The 12,721-nt window shown below is 49.8% G+C and overlaps 1 non-coding gene across 1 annotated transcript; it reads left to right on the top strand.

Annotated features, from left to right (window-relative positions):
* Positions 1-924: 924 nt before the first annotated feature.
* On the top strand, positions 925-1,033 carry LOC144709010 (small nucleolar RNA R71). Its single transcript, XR_013582950.1, has one exon. It is a non-coding gene; the product is annotated as a small nucleolar RNA R71 (small nucleolar RNA).
* Positions 1,034-12,721: the final 11,688 nt, after the last annotated feature.

The raw sequence follows: 12,721 nt of genomic DNA, 5'->3' as shown, positions 1-12,721 counted from the left end.
GTCCTGAAGTTCCTTTCCATTTCTCAACTTTGAGATTGCCAGAACTTCAGGATCTTCTCCATTCATCTCATCATGAGTGGAGTGTTGCACATGATGTAAGTTGCATGGGTTAATTACAGGTTTCGTGGGAAATTTATAAGATGTGCAAGGGAGTTCTGTAATTATACCTTGGTGTTCAGAAGGTGCAGGCCTAAAGCTCTCCAACAGCTTCCTCATTTGTTCCTGGGATTCCAACATCTGCTTCGTCTAAAATTTCATCATGACTTGCATCCGTATCTCCATCTCCGCTCGCAACTTTTGGTTTTGCTTCTCTATCATATCTATAATGACGGGGGTGAATGTAGAAAAATCAGGCTGGTTGTGAGAGGGAACCTGATACTGCTGCTGGGGCCTGGACTGGAACTGCTGTCTTTGTTGGAATGGAGGTTGAGCTGCCGGCTTACTCCCTTGGTGGAAGGTCTCTCCATTTGGAAAATTCGGCCTCTTTTGCCCTGCCCATGGTTGCTGCGGTTGGATGAAGGCTTTCACCTCTTCTTCCATGGCTTGGCAGGCTCCGTCTTCATGTTCCCTACTGAAACAGAGAGAACAAAATTTTGGCCTTAACGATGGGGGAGTTACCTAAGAAAACGTTCTTCAAGGTGGAGGTGAGCTCCTCCAATTTCTGGTTGGTTTCTCTTAAACCCGCTTGCAGCTCGCCCTCCTTAGCATTAACTTGCAGAACTCCTGCTCTCTTGGGCTGCAGGTTCCTCCCATTCTGACTTGCTCCAGTCTCCTGCAGGTCAGTTTCTGCAACTCTCTCCAAAATATCAAACAATTCATCCTCATATGCGGCATAGAAAGTTCCCCCGGAGGCTAAGTTAACCTTATTTTTCATGAAATCTGATAAAGATTCATAGAAAATTTGGGCTAACTGAACAGTGTTCAATTCCATGATGGGGACATTTCCTCAGCAAGTCATTGAACCTCTCCCATGACTCACTAAAAGCCTCACCTTCATGGGGATGAAAGTTATGAATTTCTCTTCGGTAAAAATTAGTTTTAGAAAGAGGGTAAAATTTCTGCAGAAATTTTCCCTGCATCTCTTCCCAAGAGTTGAACGTGATTCCTAGATTGCGATACCATGAAAATGCTTTATCTTTTAAGGTAAGAGGAAAATACTTCATTTTCAAAATTTCTGTAGATAGTCCAGGAACGTTTTGGGAAGAACATCTAATATGAAAATCATCGAGGAATTCTAAAGGATTCTGTGCAGGTAGTCCGTTAAATTCAGGTAAATAATTAATCAAAGCATTATCATATCTGAATAAAATACCTTCACCTATGTTCAGGTTGACATCGGTTTGTCGCAGGCTTCCCGACGGTGTCGACCTGTCCAGCATTGTTCTCCTTCTCTCATTCTGCTGATGTCTCTCTTCTGCCATTGTTTCCTACTGAATTTCAGGTTCCGTAACTGTAGATTCTAGAGTTGCGTCGCGTGCAACGTACTCTGTAGATCTTTCACCAGCCCTTGAACAAGTCACTACCATAGAACTTCAGCAGAGAATTCGAAAGACAATAAGCTGAGGATTTCAAGTCTCGCAGCTTTAGGAGAAGGAATTATAGATAACTAAAAACACAGAAACAAAAATTCTACTGTAATACCGTGTTCCCCGGCAACGGCGCCAATTGATAATCTCAGTTTTGGGGTGTTTTCACGGTGTATTTATTAGTCTAATCGTGTGAGGACTGAGCTTATCTAACACAATTTATAACCTCACAGCCTTAGGGCAAGTGGGGTGTCGATCCACAGGGAGCAGGTAAATTCAGAGTATTTTCCTTTTTTTTAATTCGAAGTATATTAAAACTCAGACCGCTAAGTTCAGTTCTATAATTCAGTTAAATTGTTATCAGTTAGTTTCTACAAGTAAACTTTATAGAATTTAACTGAGTAGGTCAGTCAGCAGAGAATTTATCTGCTGACAGTGTATCTTTGCCCCTTGGGGCAAATAAGCAAGCACCCTGCGTGCAGGTAGGCCTGAACGCAGTTTACTTGGCGCGCAGGCTTGCACGTTGCCACCCAGCGCAAGCGAGCGCTGCTCGCGGCGCTACTGCGGGCAGGCAAACCTGCTCGCGGCGTCTCAGCGCGCTGGTGAGCCTGCTGTAGCGCTGCTGCACGCGGGCGAGCTCTGCTCGCTGCGCTGCTGCGCGCGGGTCAGCCTGCTCGCGGCGGTGCTGCGCGCGGGCGAGCTCTGCTCACTGTGCTGCTGCACGCGTGCGAGTTTGTTGCACGCAGCGTTGCTGCGTGCGGCGTTGTTCCCCGCGGCTTGGGTTGCTGGCAACCTAGGCTGTTGCCTGGGTTGCTAGCTGCTTGGAAGTTCTGCAGGGATGGATTTCACGATCTGATGTGGAGAACGATGGAATTTTTGCTAGAACATAATGGAAAACGATTCAATCAACTATGAGATTCGAAATCAAGCATAACCAGAGGAACAACAGAAATTGGAAATGCTGAAGACACAGCTTGTGATCTTCAGCCCAACTCTGATTGTCTTAGAAGGGAGAAGAAGATTGCACTAAAACTGAAACGCTCACGCCTCCTTGTGTCACTCCTTCCGGGCAAGGCGACGATCGTCGTGCTCCAGCTACTCCTCAGCTTGCTTCTCTCCCAGCTCCAATGCTCATCAGCCTTGGAGGGTCTGTAGAAATCTTCTCTCTCCAAGCCCTAGCTTCCTTGAGAGAAATTCTGGACAACCTCAAAATGAACTCTCAAGAGAGTATTTATAGGTTTCTCTTAACACATGCCCTAGCTTCCTTCCGGGGGCATTTTCAGAATTTTCTTCTTCTTGAATTTTCGCCAACTCCTCTTGATTCTTGTCGTCCTCCTTTGGTTGTCTTAACCTGTTTCTGAACTTACTAACCAAAAAATGTCAAATATAATCCACTTGATTCGAAGAATCAAATGGGGTTAGTAATTTTATAAAATAATGCATATGCATGACAACTCACATGAATTAACTAAATATTCTTGAAGCTTTGATACTTAAAAGTCTAAATATTTGATGACTTATTGAGAGTCATCACACACGCGGGTTGCTTGTTGTCGCTGGCCGTCGACCAAGCTCCTTTTCCCGATCAGTCGCCCTCGCCGCCTCCGCGGCCGCAAATTCAGGTGCGACTGATTTCTCCGTCGTTCCTCGCCTCGTTCAGGTGCCACTCTCGCCCTCCCCATCTCTCGTACGCGTGGCCCTAAATCCAATCGTACTACGTGCTACAGCGGCCGGCCCCCTCGGCCGTGAGTTTTCTCCAGCGATCGGGATCGTGCCTTTCGGACCTCACACTTCTCGGTGGTCGGATCTATCCGACCTGTGCCTTTCCCTCTCGCCAGCCAACGGATGTTAACCTATCCTGGGATAGCTGCTTCTGGGCTACTCGGCGACGACTTCTACGATTGAGCATTAGGAGCGTTGCTGTTTGGCGTGACGTGGCTGGATCGCTTAGTTACGGGAATTCTGTCAATCGCCCGCCAGGATCCCTGCTACCAGGCGTTTACTGGCCCAGGTTCTTCTCGATTTCCCTTTCTTCTTAACAGTATTATTACTACCTATAGTGCTGTATTTCTATCGATTGCCCTGCCGCCTGATCTTATTACGAATCCAGTTAGGATAACCACTGTTGTCGAGTGTTAGGCATTTTCTTGAGGATTGACGATCTAATTACCGTCGTTGAGGAAGAACTCTTGCGCGCTATAAAAGGCCTTCACGACAAGCTCGATCGGGAGAACCCGCGGGTCACTTGGAGTCAACCTGAATCTCATCATCCCTCTTTGAATTTACTAAACCATCGTCCCTCGTCAGCCCGCCCTCGTCACTCCAAGAGGGAATTTGAACATGCATTTCATCTTCATAATCAACACGCATCAAACATCATTGTGATGTAGCACGAGCCGTCGGTCCCAGTGTTACCCTGTTACATCACATGACCTCCCTCCGGATACGTTACGTGAGGTCCAGAGAACCTCACTCGGGTCCACTCCCGACTTTGCCATTTGGACCCTCACACCAAAAGGAACATACTTGTGCAAATCTTCATGGGAGCATTTCCATGAGAAATCCCCCATCCAGCACTGGGGTCGTCGCATCTGGCATCTAGCGATCCTTCCTCGAGTTTCCTTTTTCCTTAGGAGACTCTTGCATCGCGGCCTACCGACCGATGATCGAGTGACCCGCAGAGGATACTCTCTCGGTTCCCACTGTCATTGTTGTCCCACAGCTCCACACACTGAGAGCATGGATCACCTTTTCTTCCAAAGTGAGATAGCACTCGCATGTTGGCACCTCCTCACTGACCGTTGTCGTCCACTGACCCCGTCTGAGTGTTTTGGCAAGTTTCTTACCTCGCCAACACGCTCTACACGGCGCCCCATCCTACACATCCCCATAGCTTATCTACTATGGTAGATATGGAAAGGGCAAAATTCTTCTCATTTTGCAGGTACGCCCATGCGCGTCGTGGATATCATGCGTCGAGTTCAGCTGTGGCTAAGGCGCATTTACCATCTACTTCCCCCTCGAGCCAGCAGATCAACACTTGCTTGCGACCTCCTTCGCTCCGTGGGCATTCCGGTGACACCCGCCCCCATCCGCATTCAGTATCTGGTTGTTTATTGGCTACCACCGCCAATAGGCATCCTTAAATTGAATGTGGATGGTGCCGCCAAAGGGAACCCGGGGCTAGCGGGGGGAGGAGGTATCCTTCGGGACCATACGGGGAGTATACTCTTTGCTTTTTCCTTTTACTACGACATACAAACTAATATAGTAGCCGAGGCTATGGTGATCTGTGATGGTCTACTCCTCTGCAAGGAATGGAACCTGCATGATATTGTCATGGAATCGAACTCACAGATATTAGTTGATATGCTTCGTCTAGGTACATGCTCCCGGTGGCAACTACAATGAGTATGGCAAGACATTATGCGGTGCCGACCTCGCACATGATGCTTTCTGATGGAGGACCATCTTGGAGACGGCACTACAGGATGACATCAGCCACGCTGAGCAGCTCGCGTCGATGCTCGCCACCCAGGGTTCAAGTACCCCGCGTAAGCATCTCTATCTTCCCTTGTGTTTGTTTATGTTTTGCTTGTGTCTTTGGATTTCACGGACTAGGCCAATGTTGGGCCTCGCTTTCGTCTTTACTTTTGAAATTTTGGTTTTATTTTCAAATTGTAAGGAGAGGCCGAACCACGTCTCGCGACGGTTCATCCTCTCCCCACGTTCACTTGGCACCTATCCTCACTATATAAGGGGATAGCATGCCCAAGGAACATTTGAGTCATTTGTTGAAAGAATTTTTACAACTCTTGTCTCCACCAATCGAAGTGAGTAGAGTAGAGGTAATTGGCTATTCCCGCCCACGTCGAGACCACTCCGTGGAGTAGAGCCCGTGTCCTTCACGTCGAGACCACTCTGTGGGAACGCGATCAACGTCTTCGTCGAGATCACTCAGAAGGGTCTCAAGGATTCAAGAAAGTGTCACCAAGGGAGAAGCATCGTCAACCGTCACCGTCGAGATCACTCCGGGTACGCGTCGCCATCATTCCTCCCCAAGATTTCACCAACCTCCTCCAAGAACGCCCTCTCCTTGGGAATCTTGGGTTGTTAGTCCCCAAGAAACATCCAAGAAACCTCTTCTTGGAGGTTATCATCCCCGCCGCTGCCGTCGTCCGCCGCCACCATCGACCTCCTCCAAAATCCATCCAAGAAGATCAAGAAACGCCCCTCTATCACAGACTTCTTGGGTGGTTATTTTCAAGAACCCTCTTCTTGGAGGCTATCGTCCCCGCCGCCGCAATCGTCCGCTGCCGCCATCGCCATCCACCAAGAACCACCAATATTTCAAGAAACCACCACCCTCTTGGCATTCTTGATCAACTACCGCTCAAGAACCCCAAGGTTTCAAGAAACCACCACCTTCTTGACATTCTTCTTCATCTACTACCGCTCAAGAATGATCAAGGCTTAAAGAAATCATCACCTTTTTGGCGTTCGTGATCAACTACTGCGCAAGAAATTCAAGAATCGACACGAGCCACCATCTAGAGGCATTCTCGGGGTGATTACAAGCCAAGAACCCCATCCTCCGCCCCTGTTGTGCCTCACCCATGCGGAATCTCCCATCGCCTTTGACTACGTCGAGACACCATTTCCCACGCCATGGACTATCGACATACAAGGTACCCTCTCGTTTCCCCTCCGTCATTCCCAGTATTATTACCGCCTTCAGTGTCGTCTTCCCCTATCTCGTCCGCTGCCCTCTTTCAATATAATCTACGGATAGGGTTAGCCACATTCGTCGAGAGATAGGATCTTATTTTTGTGGTTGAAAGGATATTCGTTGATTTGAACGCCGAACATCTTAGGGCCGTCACACGCCCCTTACCTCGTAGTCGTCTAGTCGGTCTAGAGGGTCATTGGGAGTTTGATCTAGGGTCAATATCTTCCCCTTGATCGGCGAGGTCTTCTTCCCTGCTTGTAAACGACTGAGTCTTGCTCATTCGACGTTTTCTTCATCGTCATATATTCATATCATTCACGAAATTATTCATCGAATTCTTGTGGCGTAATACGAGCCGATCGAACCCGGCTGATCGTATTACATCATATTGGTATCGGAGCCGGTCGTGTTAGCTCTTGCTTAACACAATCGATAGCATATCACTAATGAAATTTTATTGAATCGTGCACGTCATTATTTTGAAAATCATTTACATCATATCGTGCACATCATATTGGTTCATCAGCATTATACACGTCATAGCATTTCATCCATCACGTGCATACCCTTAGAACATTTCTAGGTTGTGGATGGTTGACCATAGGATGGTTCGTACACGAGCCCAATGTCATGATACCGACTACCTTGAACGTGACGATGATCATGGACATGATCTCGTCATAGGTGATCCTCTACTAGAGGATCCATTAGGCGAACTATTACCCATAGAACCTATGGAGAACGAAGAGGTATTGTTACCTCCTCCACCACCTAGGGAACCTGCCACACGGGTCACGAGGCCTCCAGCTGAAGCGGCGCCACCGGCATATCGAGCATCCGAAGACCGGCGATCTTCTACCGCTGCCCCTACTCGTAGGGCATCGGTGGTTGAACCATATGACGACCCCTCGGCTAACGAGGTTCCCCAGTGTCCGGGTAAGGCTCTAATGCAGAAGCCTCCCATCCAGGCCTACCCATCGCGAGATCCCGAGGCGCCATCGCCACGCTACCCTCAAGCTGAAGACTGAGAGTACGACCGCGACAATCGACGACGATCCCCTCCTCGGGAGGAGAGACCAGCTCCACGTCACTACGATGAACATTTCTATCCATCGGATAGGAACTATTACCCTCCCGAGAACCGGAGTTCTCGGTGTCATGATTACCGTGAGTATCCAGATGACGGGGTTCCCAACCCCAACCGCATACTGGTTCGGAATGCGCCGCACTACTCATCCCGGCTGGGTAGCCTGCGGCAGCCACTTGTCACCCATCGACCAGATGTCGCCAGTTATGGTGACAGCTCCGCTTACCCGCCACACTACCGGACTGCACCCACTCATGCCCCGGACCCATACGAGGAGGCCCCGGCACCGCCCCGAGCGGCGCCGAGATACATTGTGGATTACGACCACCCCCCATGTCGGGATTATGCCCCCGATGATTTGTCTCGACCCAGGAGGCCCACGGCATATTCCCCTCGTCGGGAATGTGCTTATCCAGCAGACTTCCCGTCACCACCGAGACGACCTCATCCCAACGGATACCTGGAGGAGCGGCCACCCAATCACCCGGCACCTTGCCGAGACGTTTACTACGAGGATCGACCGGACCATGCCTACCTACGGGATGCACCCCGCCGCCCACCGGCTCGTCGTCACGAGGACGAGCTTGAGCGGCGTCGAGAGGCGCATCGCGCCATGATCCAAAAGAGCATAAGGATTGAGGTGCCCATCTTTGAAGGGTCACGGAACCCAAAGGATTATACGGATTGGGAGTCAGACCTGGAAAGTTATTTCTAGTGGTACGACATGGATGACAACTTATGTGTAGCATACGCCGAGGCTCGACTTGGAGGTCAAGCTAAAATCTTTTGGAAGAACAAGAAGGAGGCGGCCCGACGACGAGGAGATCCTCCTTTCTCATGGGAGGAGATTTCATGAAAGTTAAAGGATAAATATATCCCAAGACTTTACATGACACGTCTCATGTTAAAGTGGATGGATCTCAAACAAGGAAAATGCAAGGTCTCCGACTACATCGAGGAGTTTGAGGGGTACTGAATGTGATGTAAATTTGTGGACAGCCCGCAAATTCAGATCGCATTCTTCGTACATGGACTCCGCCCTAACCTGGGGGCTCGAGTGCTGGAGCAGAACCCTTCGACCATTGACCTTGCTTACAGCCTCGTTGAGAGCAACGAGCTTAGTCACGACGACGTCGTGTCGACTACCTCCTCGGCGCCCTGACCTGCTAAGTCATTGGCAGCATCCATGACGACCCGTACCACCGTCGCTTGGAACCGGAGTAGTACCACCACTCACCGACCCTAGGTCCCGCCATCGACGCCGGTCCCAACACCTACGCCACCCTCCCCATCGGCCATCTCTACGGCTAGAGCCCCGAATGCTCCCCGCTAGTCGATTCAGTGCTTTAAGTGTAAAGGATTTGGGCATCAACGGACTGATTGCCCCACCCTCATGGTTATGGACATACCTTGGCAGCCGGTGGAGGATCAGCCCGAAGATGATCTTGAGGTGGACGAGTATCCTGCCGAGTGCTCGGACGGCGAGGATGTGGATGACCCGCTAGGGTACATCCAAATCACGCCGATCACCACGCCCGCGACATATCCCGTTGCTACCTTGGACACCACCGGAGTTAGGTGCACCTCCGACGGTACCCGAGCAAACCTCGCCCAGCCTAGTACTACCTTAGCTACTCGACCAGTCGACATCACTCAGCGCACATCAATCTTCTACACGTACGTCCAATTGGTGGACGTACTTACAAGCTTATGGTCGACAGTGGGAGTTGTATAAACAGTATTTCCGAAGACACCACTACTCGCCTAGGACTTCCTTTGCTTCCTCACCCCACTCCCTACAATGTGTCATGGATCAACGCATCGACCATCCTGGTGAAGACGCAGTGTTACGTGCCCCTGAAGATGAGCACGTATGATGAGAAACTCCTATGCGACGTGCGACCAATGAAAATTGGTAGTATCATTCTCGGACGACCCTGGTTGTATGATTACGACGTACAACTATCGGGAAGAGCAAACACGTGCTCTTTCATCTATGGAGGTTGAAGGCTTATAAGGTATCCCTCGGTATGGTAACCATCCTTCCCCACGCAGTCCACGACAGCACCACCCGGTGCTACCTGCACCGCCATTATCACTAATGGTTTCATCTTCCGGCGTGAATTGGAGTATGACCGGGAAACATCTCCCATATGTTACGCCCTCGCACTATCAGACGCGAGTACCGAGTCAAAGCCCGAGACTCCACACCCAAAGGTCACTCAGCTCCTCGAGGAGTACACGGATGTCTTCCCCGCCGAGCTGCCGAGTGAGCTTCCTCCCTTGCGACACATACAGCATGCCATTGACTTGGTCCCGGGAGCCACTCTCCCTAACCTTCCTCACTACCAGATGGACCCGGTTAAGTACAAAGAACTTTACTCCCATGTAAAGGATCTCTTAGCTAAAGGCTTAATTCGGGAAAGCCTTAGCCCATGTGCCGTGCCGGCCTTGCTCGCCCCAAAGAAAGATGGCACTTGGAGGATGTGCTGCGACTCGCGGGCCATCAACAAAATAACGGTGAAATACCATTTTCCTATACCTCGAGTCCGAGACTTATTCGATGAGATGGTAGGCGTGTCTATCTTTTCTAAGATAGACTTACGGAGCGGCTACCATCAGGTCAGGATAAGGCCTAGGGATGAGTGGAAAACGGCCTTTAAAATAAAAGATGGCCTCTTTGAGTGGAACGTTATGCCCTTCGACTTGTCAAACGCTCCTAGTACATTCCAGCGTTTGATGAACGAAGTGCTTCGTCCATGTATCGGAAGATTTGTCGTCGTATACTTCGACGACATTCTAGTGTATAGTAAGTCCAGGGAGGAACATGCACAGCACCTCCGTCACGTGTGCATCTCACTACGCCAAGAGAAATTATATGCGCACCCGAAGAAGTGCACCTTCTTCACTACCGAGGTCTCCTTCATCGGTTTCATCCTATCCGCAAATGGAGTGGCCGTCGACCCGGCAAAGATCAACTCCATCGTCTCCTGGCCGAAGTTGAAGAGCATCCATGACGTCCGTAGTTTCATCGGACTTGCCACCTTCTACCGAAGGTTTATTCCAGGATTTAGTGGAATCACCGCCCCCATCACGGACATCCTCAAAGGGGAGAAGTTTGAATGGACACCTTCCGCTGACCAGTCCTTCGAGCTTCTCAAAAAGCTCATGACAGAGGCTCCGGTTCTCAAACTCCCGGATTTCAACAAAGTATTCGAGGTCGCATGTGACGCATCCAGAGTAGGAATCGGAGTACTTAGCCAAGAGGGACACCCTATCGAGTACTTCAGCGAGAAGCTGAATGACACTTGAAAGCATTACGACAACTACGATCGGGAGTTCTACGCTCTCGTACAGTCCCTACATCATTGGCGACATTACTTACTCCCCAAGAAGTTTGTCTCATACTCGGACCACGGAGCCCTTCGACACCTACACGATCAGAAGAAGGTTAGCGATCGTCATGCTCGATGGATCGCCTACCTTCAGGATTTTACCTTTGTCATACGACACAAGAAGGGAAAGGATAATGTCGTCGCCGATGCCTTGAGCCGGCGACCACTTATCCTAAATATTATGAAACCCAAATCCTCAGATTTGAAAGGATCCGAGACGACTACGCCGAGTGCCCAGACTTCTCGACAGTCTACTCCTCCCTCACGGACGCGACCAACCCTAGATCAAGGGACTACTACCTTGACGATGGCTACCTATTCCGTGGCAGAAGACTTTGCATACCTCAAACCTCGATTCAAGATTTCCTTATCCACTAGACCCATGCCGGTGGTCTAAGTGGCCACTTCGGGATTAACAAAGATGATCCTCGCACTCGAGGATAAATTTTATTGGCCTTCACTAAAGAGGGACATCGGGAAATTCATTTCACGATGCCTTACCTGCTCCCGGGCGAAGCTCACGAAGCAAAACACCGGGCTATACACACCCCTACCGGTCCCGGAGAGACCATGGGAAGACGTTAGCCTTGATTTTTTTTTGGGGCTACCCAAAACCGCGTGGCACCACAACTCGATTATGGTCATGGTAGACAGGTTTTCGAAGATGGCACATTTCATCCCGTGCTCGAAGACCTCGGACGCCTCTCGCATTGCACGCCTCTTCTTTGATCATGTCGTCAAGCTTCATGGAGTGCCCAAGACAATCGTCTTGGATCGAGACGTAAAGTTCACCAGTTATTTCTGGAAAACGTTGTGGATCCTTATGGGCACACAACTTAAATTTTCTTCGGCATACCATCCTCAGACGGATGGCCAGACCGAGGTTGTTAATTGCAGCCTCGACAATCTTCTGAGATCTATTGTCGGCGATAACGTAGCCGCATGGGATCAAGTCCTTCCTCGAGCGGAATTCGCCTTTAATTACTCAGTTAATCGTACCACGGGCAAGGCACCATTCGAGATTATCTATGGTCAACTACCACGTCGGTCCCTTGACCTCATGCCATTAGATGAAAAACATAGAATCTCAGATAATGCATTAGAATTTGCCGAACACATTAAGGACATGCATGATAGCATACATTCACGCATTGCATCCATGAATGAGCAATACAAGGCGTCCGCAGATAAGGGTCGTAGGCCTATGTCATTCTCTGAGGGAGAATTAGTCCTAGTCAGATTGAGGCCTGAGAGATTCTCTCGTGGGGTCACTACGAAGCTCCATGCTCGTAGCGCTGGGCCTTTCCCGATAGCCCAAAAGATCAACGAGAACGCCTACGTTGTGAGCATCCCACCAACTTGGGGGATTGATGGCGCAGCACCACCGGACGACATCGGGCCAGCACGCGAGGAGAGACCATCGTCATCGAGCCCGCCACCGACACGTGTCCAGCTGACACGCCGAGCCGCAGCAGCGACGCGCAACCCCGAATTCAGATATTTGGCTTGACGACGCACCGTCGCCACCTTCGGATCACTTACCGTTCTCACCATCGTTTTTATCTTTTCACCTTTCGTCTTTTCATTTTGTCTTTGTAAGGAGGGGAAGAACCCAAATGAGGATTCCTTCCCCTCCCACCTCCTAGAGGGCCTTAGCAGGCCTATATTTCCTTCCCGTTATTTTCATTTTGTTTTGTTATAAGGGGGCCCAGATCATCCTTCCTATATAAGGATGAGGGGCGCCCCCTAAAGGACCACTCTCTTAAAATTTTAAATTATGATAATATGAGAAATTTGAAGAGTCACGATCGTGAGAACAGGAAGAAGAAAGGAAGAAGAAGAAGAAGAAGAAGAAGAAGAAGAAGAAGAAGGAAGAAGGTGGAAGAAGAAGAAGAGGAAGGAGAGGAAGAAGGAGACAAAGGGAAAGAAGAGAGAAGAGGAAGAGGAGCTGCCACCCGGCCGCCGCCGTACACCGCCCAGCCGC

Source organism: Wolffia australiana, chromosome 10 (assembly GCF_029677425.1).
Source record: "Wolffia australiana isolate 7733 chromosome 10, ASM2967742v1".
Classification (NCBI taxonomy): Eukaryota; Viridiplantae; Streptophyta; class Magnoliopsida; order Alismatales; family Araceae; genus Wolffia; species Wolffia australiana.
Note: the sequence above shows the minus strand (reverse complement) of the source record. Positions and strands in the feature narration are given on the sequence as shown.